Genomic DNA, 12,962 nt, shown 5'->3' with positions numbered 1-12,962 from the left:
CTGGCCAGGTGGCTCAGTTGTTTGGAGCATCTTCTGTACACCAAAAGGTTGTGGTTTGATCCCATTGGGACATGTTTGGGAGACAACCGATCGATGTTTCTCTCTCTCCCTTCCTCTCTCTCTAAAATCAATAAACATATGTTTGGATGAGGTGAGTGAGGATTTTAAAATAAAATAAAATAAATATAAAATAAAAGGGTGGTCGATGGGTGAAGTGGCACCCCTCCTGGAATTTTTCCAGGGTTTTGTCACCTTTATAATTTAAACAGCCACCACTCACCAAGCGTTGCTATGAGCCAGTCACTGTACTGGGCACCTGGGACTTCTCTAAGCAGTTATCACTATGATCCAAAGACCCTCTCCATTTGCAGAAGCCAAATTTGAATCTGAGACCACTCTCAGATGCTGGCACCATGTTCTTTTAGTTATTATATGTTATTCTGCAGTCAAACCATGTCTCAATTTTTAAAAAGATTTTATGTATTTATTTTTAGAGAGAGAGGAAGGGAGGAAGAGAGGGAGAGAAATATCAATGTGTGAGAGAAACACTGATAGGCAGCTCTTCAGAAGCACCCCAACTGGGGACAGGGCCTGCAACCCAGGCCTGTGCCCTGACCGGGAGTCCAGTATAGATCTTCCTGTTGTCTAAAGACTGTCCCAAGTGTGGTATCAGATAGATGTTTCCACCCTGCTTTTTGACATCTACAGAGAAACACAGCACTCTCAGAGAGGACTAATGGAGCAGGCATAAAGGAGAAATCATGTGTCTTCCATCAATCCAAATATCATCAAATGTTCAGAAGGGCTGAAGGAGAATCTACCACATTTGTTTATTAGAGACACAGTGCACTTGTTTGGTTTATTTTCTTTTTTTAAAATCTAAAATTGAGAACTTGTATGACAGTTTTGCATTCTGCTTTTTTATTTCATGTTTCAATTGCAGTTTACATTCAATATTATTTTGTATTAGTTTCATGTGTACAGTGCTTAGACACTCATATACTTTACAAAGTGGCCCCCTGATCTGTCTGGTACCCACCTGGCACCATACTTAGTTATCGCAGTATTACTGACTGTATTCCCCGTGCTGTACTTTACACCCCTATGACTATTCTGTAACAGCCAATGTGTACTTCTTAATCCCTTCACCTTTTCACCCAGACTCTCCCCACTCCCTTCTGGCAACCACTAGTCAGCCCATCCCGTTTTTAATAAGCACCTGACACCTGCTAGGCCGGGGACCCACAGCAACAATCCCCTGCCCGCTGCAACTTTAGCAGAGAGAGAACACTCTCAGCCACCAGGAAACAGCGTGACCTAGTCTGTTTGGCAGGCGGCCGCCCTGGGCTCCGTTCCAGCACAGCTGGGGCTCTGGGCTCCAGCAAGGCGCAGAGTCCACGGGCTTTTCCGGCGCGGGTGGGGCGGCCCTGGTCACGTAAGTCATGTGCGCTTCCTGCGCCCTGGGGGCTCACGTGTGCTGCTGCCTCCCACCCCCGGCCTAGGCCACAGGGCCCGGGGCTCCTACTGTGGGCTGGAGAGCGCATCCCGGTCCCATCCTCTGCAGTTGGACGTGACTGCGCACCACCGGTCTCCGCTGCACGTGGGGCTGGGGCTCCGTTCTACAAGCGATCATCTGCGTCGCAGGCGGTCCGCGCTGCCAAGGCACTGATGAACTCGATGAGCTGCAGGGGTGAGACCACCCTGGACGGATTTCCGACAGACCCTCTCAGGCCCAGCAGCTGTGGTCTTGGGCCCAGGAGAGGTTCAACCGAGCTCAAGCTCAGAACCAAAACTGGAGCACGAGGGGAGTGGCAAGGCCTCGGGTCTGCAGCGGCTGGTAGAATGAAGGCCCCTCCTTGAAGGGGGTGGCCTGGCCTTTTGCTCTCCAGCCACCCAAGCCCTGCTTTGGACGTTGGCTTGTACATGACTGTTTTTCCCTTCAGAGGGATGCCCATGAAAAAAATGAATTTAATAGAGCAGTAAGGGACAAACAAACATTTAATAGAAAAAGGGATAACAAACATGAAGAGATAATTTCCCAAAATAGCAATGCAAGCGACCAATGAGCATGGGGGAATAAAAGCTCGACTAGTATTTTAAAAAAAAAAATTCTGTTTAAAACAAAATACCTTTTTCTGCTTATCTGGTGGTGAAAGATTTGAAAACATGGTCGTAGCTAGAATGTTTGAGGGTGTGGGGAACCTCCATCCTCCTATTGGCATGAACATTGGCACAGCCTTTCTGAAGGGCAGTTAATATAGTTTTACAAGAGTATTCACTTTTTACCAGCCCTTTGACCCAGCAATTTTACTGTTAGGAATTTTCCCAAGATTATGGACAGTTTAGCTACAAAGATATTCATTTCAACTACCTTCGTAGCAGAACAAAAATTTAGCAAAAGATTATAAGATTGAATACTGTAGAATAAAAATCTTGTAGAAAAATGAGGCCTAATTTTTTCAATACTCTGAAATGTGAAGAGTTGTTTACAAAGTATTATGTAGAAGATGATTCTAATTTGAAAAAGCAAATATGTTTGTACAGAGAAAAGGCTGGAAGGGGTGTACACTGCAGCGTTGTTAACAGTTACCTCTCAGAGTGGTGTTGCAAATTATTTTCTTTTACTTATGGCATTCTCCACATTTTTATCGCCAGCTCATATTACTTCAGCAATAAGAAACAATAATAACAAAACCTTATAAAAGTTATTTTTAAAAGAGGAGGGAAGCAGCTGGGTCTGATCATTTACAATTCCCCAGAGTAAGGAGTAGGAGAAGGCCCTACTAAAAGAGAAAAATTTAGGAACGCTTTCCTAGAAAGATTTAGGAGTTGAACATTGGCCATTCCCACTGAATGGAGACTCCAAGAAGATGAATAGAGCAGTTTATAGATATGCACATCCAGAGATTAAGATTTCTTTTAAAAAATGAAGAAACACAGTTTTAAAATTTCTTTCTGAGGTAAGAATAGATGACCTGGAGGCCTCTGCAGCTCCCATGTAATGGACACAATGGGAGGTAATGTTATGAAACCAAAGTGGGTTCGGCTGCCCACTGCTACCAAAAGGCAAGCTCTAGAGCCAGAGGCCAGTGAGAAAGGAAAAAGGTTTTATTCCAATGCTGAATGATCAGGGAGAACAGGGAACTTCCAGTCTCAAAGCTCATCTCCTCTACAAAACCCAGACAAAATGCAGCCATCCCCAGCAAGACCAAAACAAAAGGCAGTGCCCAGAATTCCTGTTCTATCTTAAAGTGCCATCCTTCAGAACCTAAGGGGGCTGCTAAGTGGTCATCCAGGCAGCTTAGCTTGTTCCCAGCTGCTGTCTGGCTTCAAGCTCCCTCCTGGAGGCTGCGTGTGGTGCCAGCACCACCATTGTGCATGTGACTTCTGGGTCACAAGATTCCATGCTCCCAGGTTGGAGAGTGTGCAAAGGCACCGGCAAATGTTCCGCCAGGTCAGCAAGAGCAAGAGATTTCCTCCTGGAGGCCATGGTCACGTTGCCCATGGAGAGGACTGGCCAGTACACCATCGGAGTGCAGGCCCAGAGAAGCCAGCGAGGAGCAAGAGAGCATTTCTTTGTTTCCCTGGGTTTATATTAGTTTTGGGTGTGGGACAGATCAGGTGCTTTCTCAGAATGACCAGTGAACTTACTAGACTTTCACATGCTTTGACGGAGTCACCTCCCAGCCAGTCCCTTCTTTCCCCTGGCTAGGTTGACAGTCTTCTTTGGTCCAGCACCACCACCAACCCCTGCCCCTGGCACCATTTGAACTTCTATTGTACATGTGCCTGCCTTACCCTGGTTCCCCCCAGCCCCCCCATTCTTGTCGTCGGCAGCCGTCCGTCTCGAGAGACGATGGTGTAGCTTCTTAAGAGTCTATCTGCACCGCCGAGAATGGCTGTGCAGTCCGACTCAGGAGTGACACGGTATCCGTCTCCTCCCGTGTTGAATCGACATCTTGCGATGACGCTGGAGTGTCCTCTCCAGTGAAGCTGAAGCTACAGAGCCTGGGCAGGGTGATATGGAGGGTCTGCTGTTCCCCATGCAGCAGACCCCCCCCCTCTTCGCAGCTGAAGGGTCCAAGAGAAAGACAGAGTCAATACAGCTTGGCTTCAGGTGCGCCGCAGGAGTTGCCGGTGTTGACTACAACGTCAAACCGCCTTAGGGACTCCGGCTCCGGATTTTCTGTCGGGGTTTACTCCCTTAGCCTTTCCCCTGAAGAGGTATGCCGCAAGGCAGCGGAGGTTTTTTGGAGTCAGAGTTTTCCTTCTCTGATGTGCCCTGACTGGAAGATCGAACCAGCGACACTTAGCTCGCAGGCCGACGCTCAATCCACTGAACCAAACCAGCCAGGGCAAAGGGGGTAGGAGGGCTTTTTCCCTCTTATCCGATTATCTTGCTAGCCTTGTGCATGTTCAGTGTAAGAATTTTCTTCTGCCGCCATCTTGCCCTGGGGCAGGGGAGCATGTGCTTGGTTACCCAGGCAACATGGCTCAGCCCACAGGGACCTGGCTTGTCTGGCCATGACCCATGGCTGTTTGCACCCCACCCCCACGACCCCTTGGTTTCCCACCCTCACCCACTCCGAGGTCCAGACGGGCTATTGGTATCAGTAGTAGGCATGGGCTGGATTGTGGAGAAGCTGCCAGGGCACTAGAGCACAGCGGTAAAGGACACAGCCCAGGTCAGCCCGCCGCCCTCGCTCAGTTCCTGGTTTGCCACTTACCATCAGTGCAACCTTAGGCAACTTGCCCAACCTCTCTGTGCCTCATTATCCTTCTGAGGATAATAATGGTGTTTATTAAGTGAATGAATGCAGTAATATTTTCCCTTTTATCTCATTTCCAATATTTGTGGGTTTCCTACGTATTCTTTTATTATTGGTTTATAGCTTAATTTTACTATAGTCAGGCAACACATTCTCTGTGATTTCATTGAATGTGGTGAGACTTGCTTTATGACCCAACTTAGGGTCCATTTGGGTAAGTCTTGCATGTGGACTTGAAGTGAATCTGTCTTCGGTAGTTGTTGGATAGTTGATAGAACCTTGTCAATTAGACCATGTTTGTTAATCATGTCGTTCACATTTCAGTGCTAGGATTTTTTTTGCCTGCTTTTATCAGTTACTGACAGAGGTGTGTTGAGTCTCCCACTATAATTACAGATTTCTCAATTTTTCCTATTAAACCTGTCAATACTTATTTTATACATATTGAGTCTATGTATACAAATTAAGAAGAATTATATCTTCTTGGTGGATTGACTCTTGCATCATCATAAACTCTCCCTTTTTGTCTACAGTAATGCTTCTTGTCTTAAAGTTGACTTTATCTGACTTTGTACCAGCTTTCTTTGATTAATATGTGCATAGTATATCTTTTTCCATCCTTTACTTTAAACCTCTGTGCCTTCTGTAAGAAATATAAAGTAATATTGCTTTGTTAAATCCATTCTGACAATCTTTGTCTTTTCATTGGAGTATTTATTTCATCTAATTTAATTTTTGATATATTAGGTTTAAATTCACCATCTTACTATTTTTTTTTAATTGTGACAACTGTTCTGTGTTAGTTTTTCTCTGCATCATTGCTTTAATTTGGATTAATCAGTACTTTCTATAATTTCATTATTCCCTCTCCCTTCTACTATTTTTTAAACTCTTTTTATGGTGTTTGCATAAAGATTACAACATGCACCTATTAGACTTTCTAAAGAATAATAGAAAATAGTACTTTTACCACTGCCAGACAGTGCAAGAACCTTGAAACACTGTCCATTTAACCCCTCCTGCCTTTTATGTTGTTGTTGCTATGTTTTTAACGATATATATATACAGGGGTGGGCAAAAGTAGCTTTACAGTGATGCATACTTGAAACGGAGTTTTTCTCCCCATTTCCCCTCCCTTTGCCTACCTCTATCCAGCACCCGCTCCACTGGCCTTCACCCCACTATTGTCTATGTCCATTGACTATGCATATATGTTCTTTTGCTAATTTCTTTACCTTCTTTTATCCATTTTCCCCACCTCACCCCCTTTTCTCTGAGATCTGTCAGTCTGTTCCATGTGCCCATGTCCCTGGTTCTGTTTCATTTGTCAATTTATGTTGTTTATTACATTCCACATGTAAGTGAAATCATATGTGTTTGGCTTTCTTTGACTGGCTTACTTTGCTTAGCATAATAATAATCTCCAGGTCCATCAATGCTTTCACAAAAGGTAAAAGTTCCTCCTCTTTTTTTACAGCTGCATAGTATTCCATTGTGTAAATGTGCCATAGCTTTTTTATCCACTCATCTACCGATGGGTATGTGGGCTATTTCCAGATCCTGGCTATTGTAAATAACACTGTTATGAACATAGAGATGCATATGTTCTTTCTGATTGCTGTTTTGGGATTCTTAGGGAATATTCCCAGAAGTGGGATTGCCGGGTTAAAAGGCAGTTTCATTTCTAATTTTTCAAGGAAACTCCATACTGTTTTCCACAGTGGCTGCACCAGTCTGCATTCCCACCAACAGTGCACCAGGGTTCCCTTTTCTCCACATCCTCGCCAACACTTGTTGTTTGTTGATGTACCAATGATAGTCATTCTTACTGGTGTGAGGTGATATCTTATTGTAGTTTTAATTTGCATCTCTCGGATGATTAGTGACATTGAGCATTTTTTCACATGTCTATTGGCCATCTGTGTGTCCTCTTTGGAGAAGTGTCTATTCAGATTCTTTGACCATTTTTAAATTAGATTGTTTGTCTTCCTGGTGTTAAGTTGTATTAAGTACTTCATATATTTTGGAAATTAACCCCTTATCAGATGTATCATTGGCAAATAATGTTCTCCCATACAGTGGATTCCCTTTTCATTTTGTTGACGGTTTCTTTTGCTGTGCAGAAGCTTTTTAGTTTGATATAGTCCCACTTGTTTATATTTTCCTTTGTTTCCCTTACCCTAGGAATTATGTTGGCAAAAATATTGTTATGTGAGATGTCTGAGATTTTACTGCCTATGTTTTCTTCAAGGATTTTATGGTCTTGCAACTTACATTTAAGTCTTTTAACTATTTTGAGTTTATTCTTGTGTATGGTGTGAGTTGGTGGTCTAGTTTCTTTTTTTTTTTTTTTTTTTTTGTACCTGTTTGATCTTCCCAACATCATTTATTTTTATAGATTTTTTTTTTTTAATTCTCACCCAAGGACATTTTTTCATTGCTTTTAGAGAGAGAGAGAGGAAGGGAGAGAGAGAAACATGAATGTGACAGAGAAACATCAGTTGCCTCTCGTATATACCTGGACCAGGGATCATACTCGCCAAACTGGGGATCAACCCTGAAACTTAGGAATGTGCACTGACTACGAATCAAACCTGCAACCTTTTGGTTATGGACAACGCCCAAACCAACTGAGCCACACCAGCCAGGGCCCCAACACCATATATTGAATAGACCGATTTTACTCCATTCTATGTTCTTGCCTCCCTTGTCAAATATTAATTGACCATACAGGTGTGGGTCGATTTCTGGGCTCTTCGTTCTGTTCCATTGATCTATATGCCTGTTCTTGTGCTAGTACCAGGCTTTTCTGATGACTATGGCCTTGTAGTATAGTTTGATATCAACTATTGTGCCACCTCCAACTTTGTTCTCTATTCTCAAGATTGCTGAGGCTATTCGGGGTCTTTTTTGGTTCCATATACATTTTTGAAATATTTGTTCTAGATCTGTGAGACATGCCATTGGTATTTTAATAGGAATTGCATTGAATCTGTAGATTGTTTTTGCATAGTATGGACATTTTAGTGATGTTAATATTTTCAATCCATGAACATAGTCTGTGCTTCCACTTATTTGTATCTTCTTCTCTTTCTTCAATGTCCTGAGTTTTCTGAGTACAGGTTTTTTGCCTCCTTTGTTAAGTTTATTCCTAGGTACCTTTTTTTCCCCTCAATAGTAAATGGGATTATTTTCTTAGTGTATCGTTCTAATAGTTCATTATTGGTATATAAAAATGCAACTGATTTCTGAATATTAATTTTGTATCCTACTATTTTGCTGAATTCATTTATTAGATCTAGTAGTTTTTTGATGGAGTCTTTAGGGTTTCCTATGTACAATATCATGTCATCGGCAAATAATGACAGTTTTACTTCCTCCTTTCCAATTTATGTGCCTTTTATTTCTTCTTCTTGTCTGATCACTGTGGCTAGAACTTTCAGTGTGAACAAGTGGTGAAAACAGACATCCCTGTCGTGTTCCAAATCTTAAGGGAAATGCTTTTTGTTTTTTCCCATTGAGTATGATGTCACTGTAGGTTTGTCATATATGACCTTTATTATGTTGAGGTATGATCCCTCTATTCCCACTTTGCTAAGAGTTTTGTTTTTGTTTTTAATTTTATTTTTAATTTATGTTTTATTATATTTATTTATTTTTAGAGAGAGGGAGAGAAACATCAATGTGTGGTTGCCTCACACACGCCCCCAACTGGAGACCCAGCCCGCAACCCAGGCATGTGCCCTCACTTGGAATCGAACCAGCAACCCCTTGGTTCAGAGGCTGGCACTCAATCTACTGAGCCACGCCATCCAGGGCACTAAGAGTTTTTGTTACAAATTGGTGCTGGATTTTATCAAATGCTTTTTCTGCATCTATTGATATGATCATGTGATTTTTATCTTTCTTTTTGTTTATTTGATATATCACATTTATTGATTTGCAAATATTGTACCAGTCTTGCATCCCTGGAATAAATCCCACTGGTAATGGTATATGATCTTTTTAATGTATTGTTGGATCCAATTTGCTAATATTTTGTTGAGGATTTTGGCATCCGTGTTCATCAGGGATATTGGCCTATAATTTTTTTTCTTTGTAGTGTCTTTATCTGGTTTTGGAATTAAAATAATGCTAGCCTCATAAAAAGAGCTTGGAGGTCTTCCCGCCTTTTGAATTTTTTGGTATAGTTTAAAGAGGACAGGTGTTAGTTCTTTAAATGTTTGGTAAAATTCACCTATGAAGCCATCCAGACCAGGACTTTTTTTGCTGGGAGTATTTTGATTACTGCTTCAATTTCATTAGCTGTTATTGTTCTATTTAAGTTTTCTGATTCTTCCTGATCCTGTTTGGAAGATTGTATGTTTCTAGGAATTTGTCCATTTTGCCCAGGTTGTCCAATTTGTTGGATAAAGTTTCTCATTGTATTTTCTTACAATCCTTTGTAATTCTTTAATGTCAGTTGTTACTTCACCTCTTTCATTTCTGATTTTATATATTTGAGCCCTCTTTCTTTGTTTCTTAATGAGTCTGCTAAAGGTTCATCAATCTTGTTTATCTTTTCAAATAGCCAGCTCTTGGATTCATGATCTTATGAATTGTTTTCTTAGTCTCTATGTCATTTATTTCCACTCTGATCTTTATTATTGTCTTCTTTCTACTTTATCTGGGCTTTGTTTCATTGTTTATTTGAGATTTTACTAATTTCTTGAGGTGGACCTGTAGTGCTATAAACTTCCCTCTCAGGACTGCTTTCACTGTCCGATAGTTTTTGGGTTTTTGTGTGCTCATTTTCATTTGTTTTCAGGTAATTTTTTATTTATTCCTTGATCTCATGGGTAATCTATTCATTGTTTAATTACACGCTATTTAGCTTCCATGTATTTGAATGTTTTTGAGTTTTTTTTAATTGTAAATGATTTCTAGTTTCATTTTGATACAAGAAGATACTCGATATGATTTCAATCTTCTTGAATTTGTTAAGACTTATTTTGTGTCCTAACATGTGGTCTATCATTAAAAATATTCAATGTGCACTTGAGAAGAATGTATATTCTACTGCTTTGGAATGAAATGTTCAGTAAATATCATTTAAATCCATTTTGTCTAGTATGTCATGTAAGGTCACTGTATCCTTATTGATTTTCTGTCTGGAAGACCTACCCAGTCATTCATGACAGAAGGGTGTTAAAGTCCCCTACTATGAATGTATTACTGTTGATATCTCCTTTAAAGTACACCAAGAGTTTTATTATACATTTAGTTGTTCCTATATCGGGTGCATATAAAGTCTGTCCAGAAAACATCCAACCATTGTTAATAAAATGAGAACAGTTTTGCGACATCAATGTAACCTGGCAGCCAATGAGAGTGGACTGGAATGCACGTGTGTGAACAATGACAACCTCACTATACTAATCAATGGGGGTAGTAGACACCTTTGAGTAAGCATGTGTACTGTGTGACTGTCACATTCAAAATGAGCAAATAGAGCAATGAATCTTAATCAAATTTTACATTAAGCTTGAATATTCCTCTGCGGAAACTACTGGATAATTCAGAAGGCCACAGCTGTGGGTAACTGGTGATCGGCAGCTTCATCATGAAAACGAGTGCACTCATGCATCACTTCTCCTGTAGAGTGTTTTGGCAAAACATCAAATCACCCAGGTGACTCAGCCCCCCTACAGCCCAGATTTGGTGCCCTGTGACTTCTGGCTTTTCCCAAAATTAAAATCTCCTTTGAAAGGGAAGAGATTTCAGACCATCGATGAGATTCAGGAAAATACAACAGGTCAGCTGATGGTGATTGGGAGAATTGTGTGTCGTCCCAAGGTGCCTATGTTGAAGGGGACTGAGGCATCATTGTCCTATGTACAATGCTTCTTGTATCTTCTTCAATAAATGTCTTTATTTTTCATAGAACATGGCTGGATACTTTCTGAACAGACCTCATATATGTTTACCAGGGTTATATCCTTTTGTTCGATTGATCCCTTTAGTATTATGTAGTGAGCTTTTCTGTCTCTTGTTATGGCCTTTGTTTTGAAATGTATTTTGTCAGATATAAGTATTGCTACCTCAGCTCTTTTTTTTCATTTTCATTTGCATGGAATACATATATTTTTTATCTCTTCATTTTCAACCTTGTGATTCGTTTGTTCTGAGGTAGGTCTCCGGTAGACAGCATATATAGGGGTCATGTTTTCTTATCTATTCAGCTATGCTATGTCATTTGATTGAAGCATTTATTAACATTTAAGGTTATTATTAACAGTTATATATTTATTGCCATTTTTGCCTATATTCCTCTATTTCTTCTTCTCCTTTTTCTCCTTATTTTCTTCTATTTTTATTTTTAAGGTCTTTTTTTAAGTATATTTTATTCATTGTGCTGTTACAGTTGTCTCCATTTCTTTTCCTTTTGCTCCCCTCCTTCCCACTAGCAATTGCACCCCCCTTAGTTCATGTCCATGGGTTATGCATATAAGTTCTTTGGCTTCACCTTTTGCTGTATTATTCTTAATTTTCTCCCTGTCTATTTTGTACCAACCAATTATGCTTCTTAATCGCTGTACCATTTCTCTCCCTTCCCCCTCCCAGCTAATAACCCTCCAAATGGCCCCCATACCTATTATTCTGTTCTTATTCTGGTTGTTTGCTTAGTCTATTTTTGTTTTTATTTTTTAGATTTTTGTTGTCGATAGTTGTGAATTTGTTGTCATTTTAATGTTCATCGTTTTGATCTTCCTTTTCTTACATAAGCCCCTTTAACATTTCATATAATAATGGTTTGGTGATGATCAACTCCTTTAGCTTTACCTTGTCTGGGAAGCACTTTATCTGTCCTTTCATTCTAAATGATAACTCTGCTGGATAGAGTAATCTTGGTTGTAGGGCTTTTCATCACATTGAATACTTCTTGCCACTCCCTTCTCGCCTTCAAAGTTTCTTTTGAGAAATCAGCTGGTAATCTTATAGGCACCCCTTTGTAGGTAACTCTCTGTTTTTCTCTTGCTGCTTTTAAGATTCTCTCTTTCTCTTGAACCTTTGACACTTTAATTATGTGTCTTGGTGTGGTCCTCTTTGGGTCTAGCTTGTCTGGGACTCTCTGTGCTTCCTGGACTTGTATGTCTATTTCCTTCACCAAATTTGGGGAGTTATCCTTCATTATTTTTTCACATAAGCTTTCCATTTCTTGCTCTTCCTGTTCTCCTTTGGGCACCTATATGATTCAGATGTTGGCATGTTTAAAGTTGTTCCAGAGGTTCCTAAGCCTCTCCTCATTTTTTTCAATTCTTGTTTCCTGATTCTGTACTGGTTGACTTTTTTTCTTTCTTATTCCAAATTATTGATTTGAACCCCGGTTCCCTTTCCTTCACCATTGGTTATGTGTGGATTTTTCCTTCATTTCATTTAGCATAGACTTTCTTCTTCCCTTATGTGTTTGCTGTACTTAAGCATATCTGTCAATCCTGTGAACATCTTTATCACCAGTGTTTTGAACTCTATGTCTGTTAGTTTGGCTATCTCCTTGTCGCTTAGTTCTCCCACTTGAACCTTGATCCAGTTCCTCTTTTGGGCCATACTTCCCTGTCTCCTCATCTTGAGAGGCTCCTGTGTTTGTTTGCCTCTGTGTCTTAGATAGAGCTGTTGCACCTATTACATTGTAAGGGGAGGAACCTTAGGTATTCATCAATATGGGTGAACCATTTCACCACGTTTCAGCACTGTATGTGGGTGAGGGGACTGAGAGAGAACAATGCTGCTTGCTCAGCACTTGTCCCTTTTCAAGGAACTTCTCCCGCTTCCATATGGGACTGGTACCTCTCTAGCAGTTGCCCTGGCCATAGTTTCTGGAGTGGGTGGGTCTGCGGACATTCTAGGACCGTGAGGGCCCTTTAACAAGTGGACTCTGCTGAGAGACTGGCAGTTTCTTCCTCCATTTCAACCCCCACTGGTTTTCACAGAGGCTTTATTTTCCCCCATGCTGGAACAGTGAGCTGTGTGGCCTGGTCTGGTGCTGGGAATGCTCCCCAGGTGTCCCTCCCTACTTTTTAAAATGTGTAACTTTGCTTTCCGCCGGCCTGCACTGCCATTGCTGCCGCTACCACACTGCATCCTCTCCACCCTGGCTCTGGCCCTCCTACCTGTCTGAATGAGTATTTTTTCTTTATACCGTTGTTTGTTGGA

The 12,962-nt window shown here is 41.0% G+C and overlaps 1 protein-coding gene across 2 annotated transcripts in view; it reads left to right on the top strand.

Moving 5' to 3' along the window:
* The window catches only part of LOXL2 (lysyl oxidase like 2), a 95,254-nt gene that overhangs the window by 13,343 nt on the left and 68,949 nt on the right, over window positions 1–12,962 (top strand). The gene's annotated exons all lie outside the window — the stretch shown is intronic.

Source organism: Furipterus horrens, unplaced genomic scaffold, assembly GCF_987537825.1.
Source record: "Furipterus horrens unplaced genomic scaffold, mFurHor1.1.pri manual_scaffold_10, whole genome shotgun sequence".
Classification (NCBI taxonomy): domain Eukaryota; kingdom Metazoa; phylum Chordata; class Mammalia; order Chiroptera; family Furipteridae; genus Furipterus; species Furipterus horrens.
Note: the sequence above shows the minus strand (reverse complement) of the source record. Positions and strands in the feature narration are given on the sequence as shown.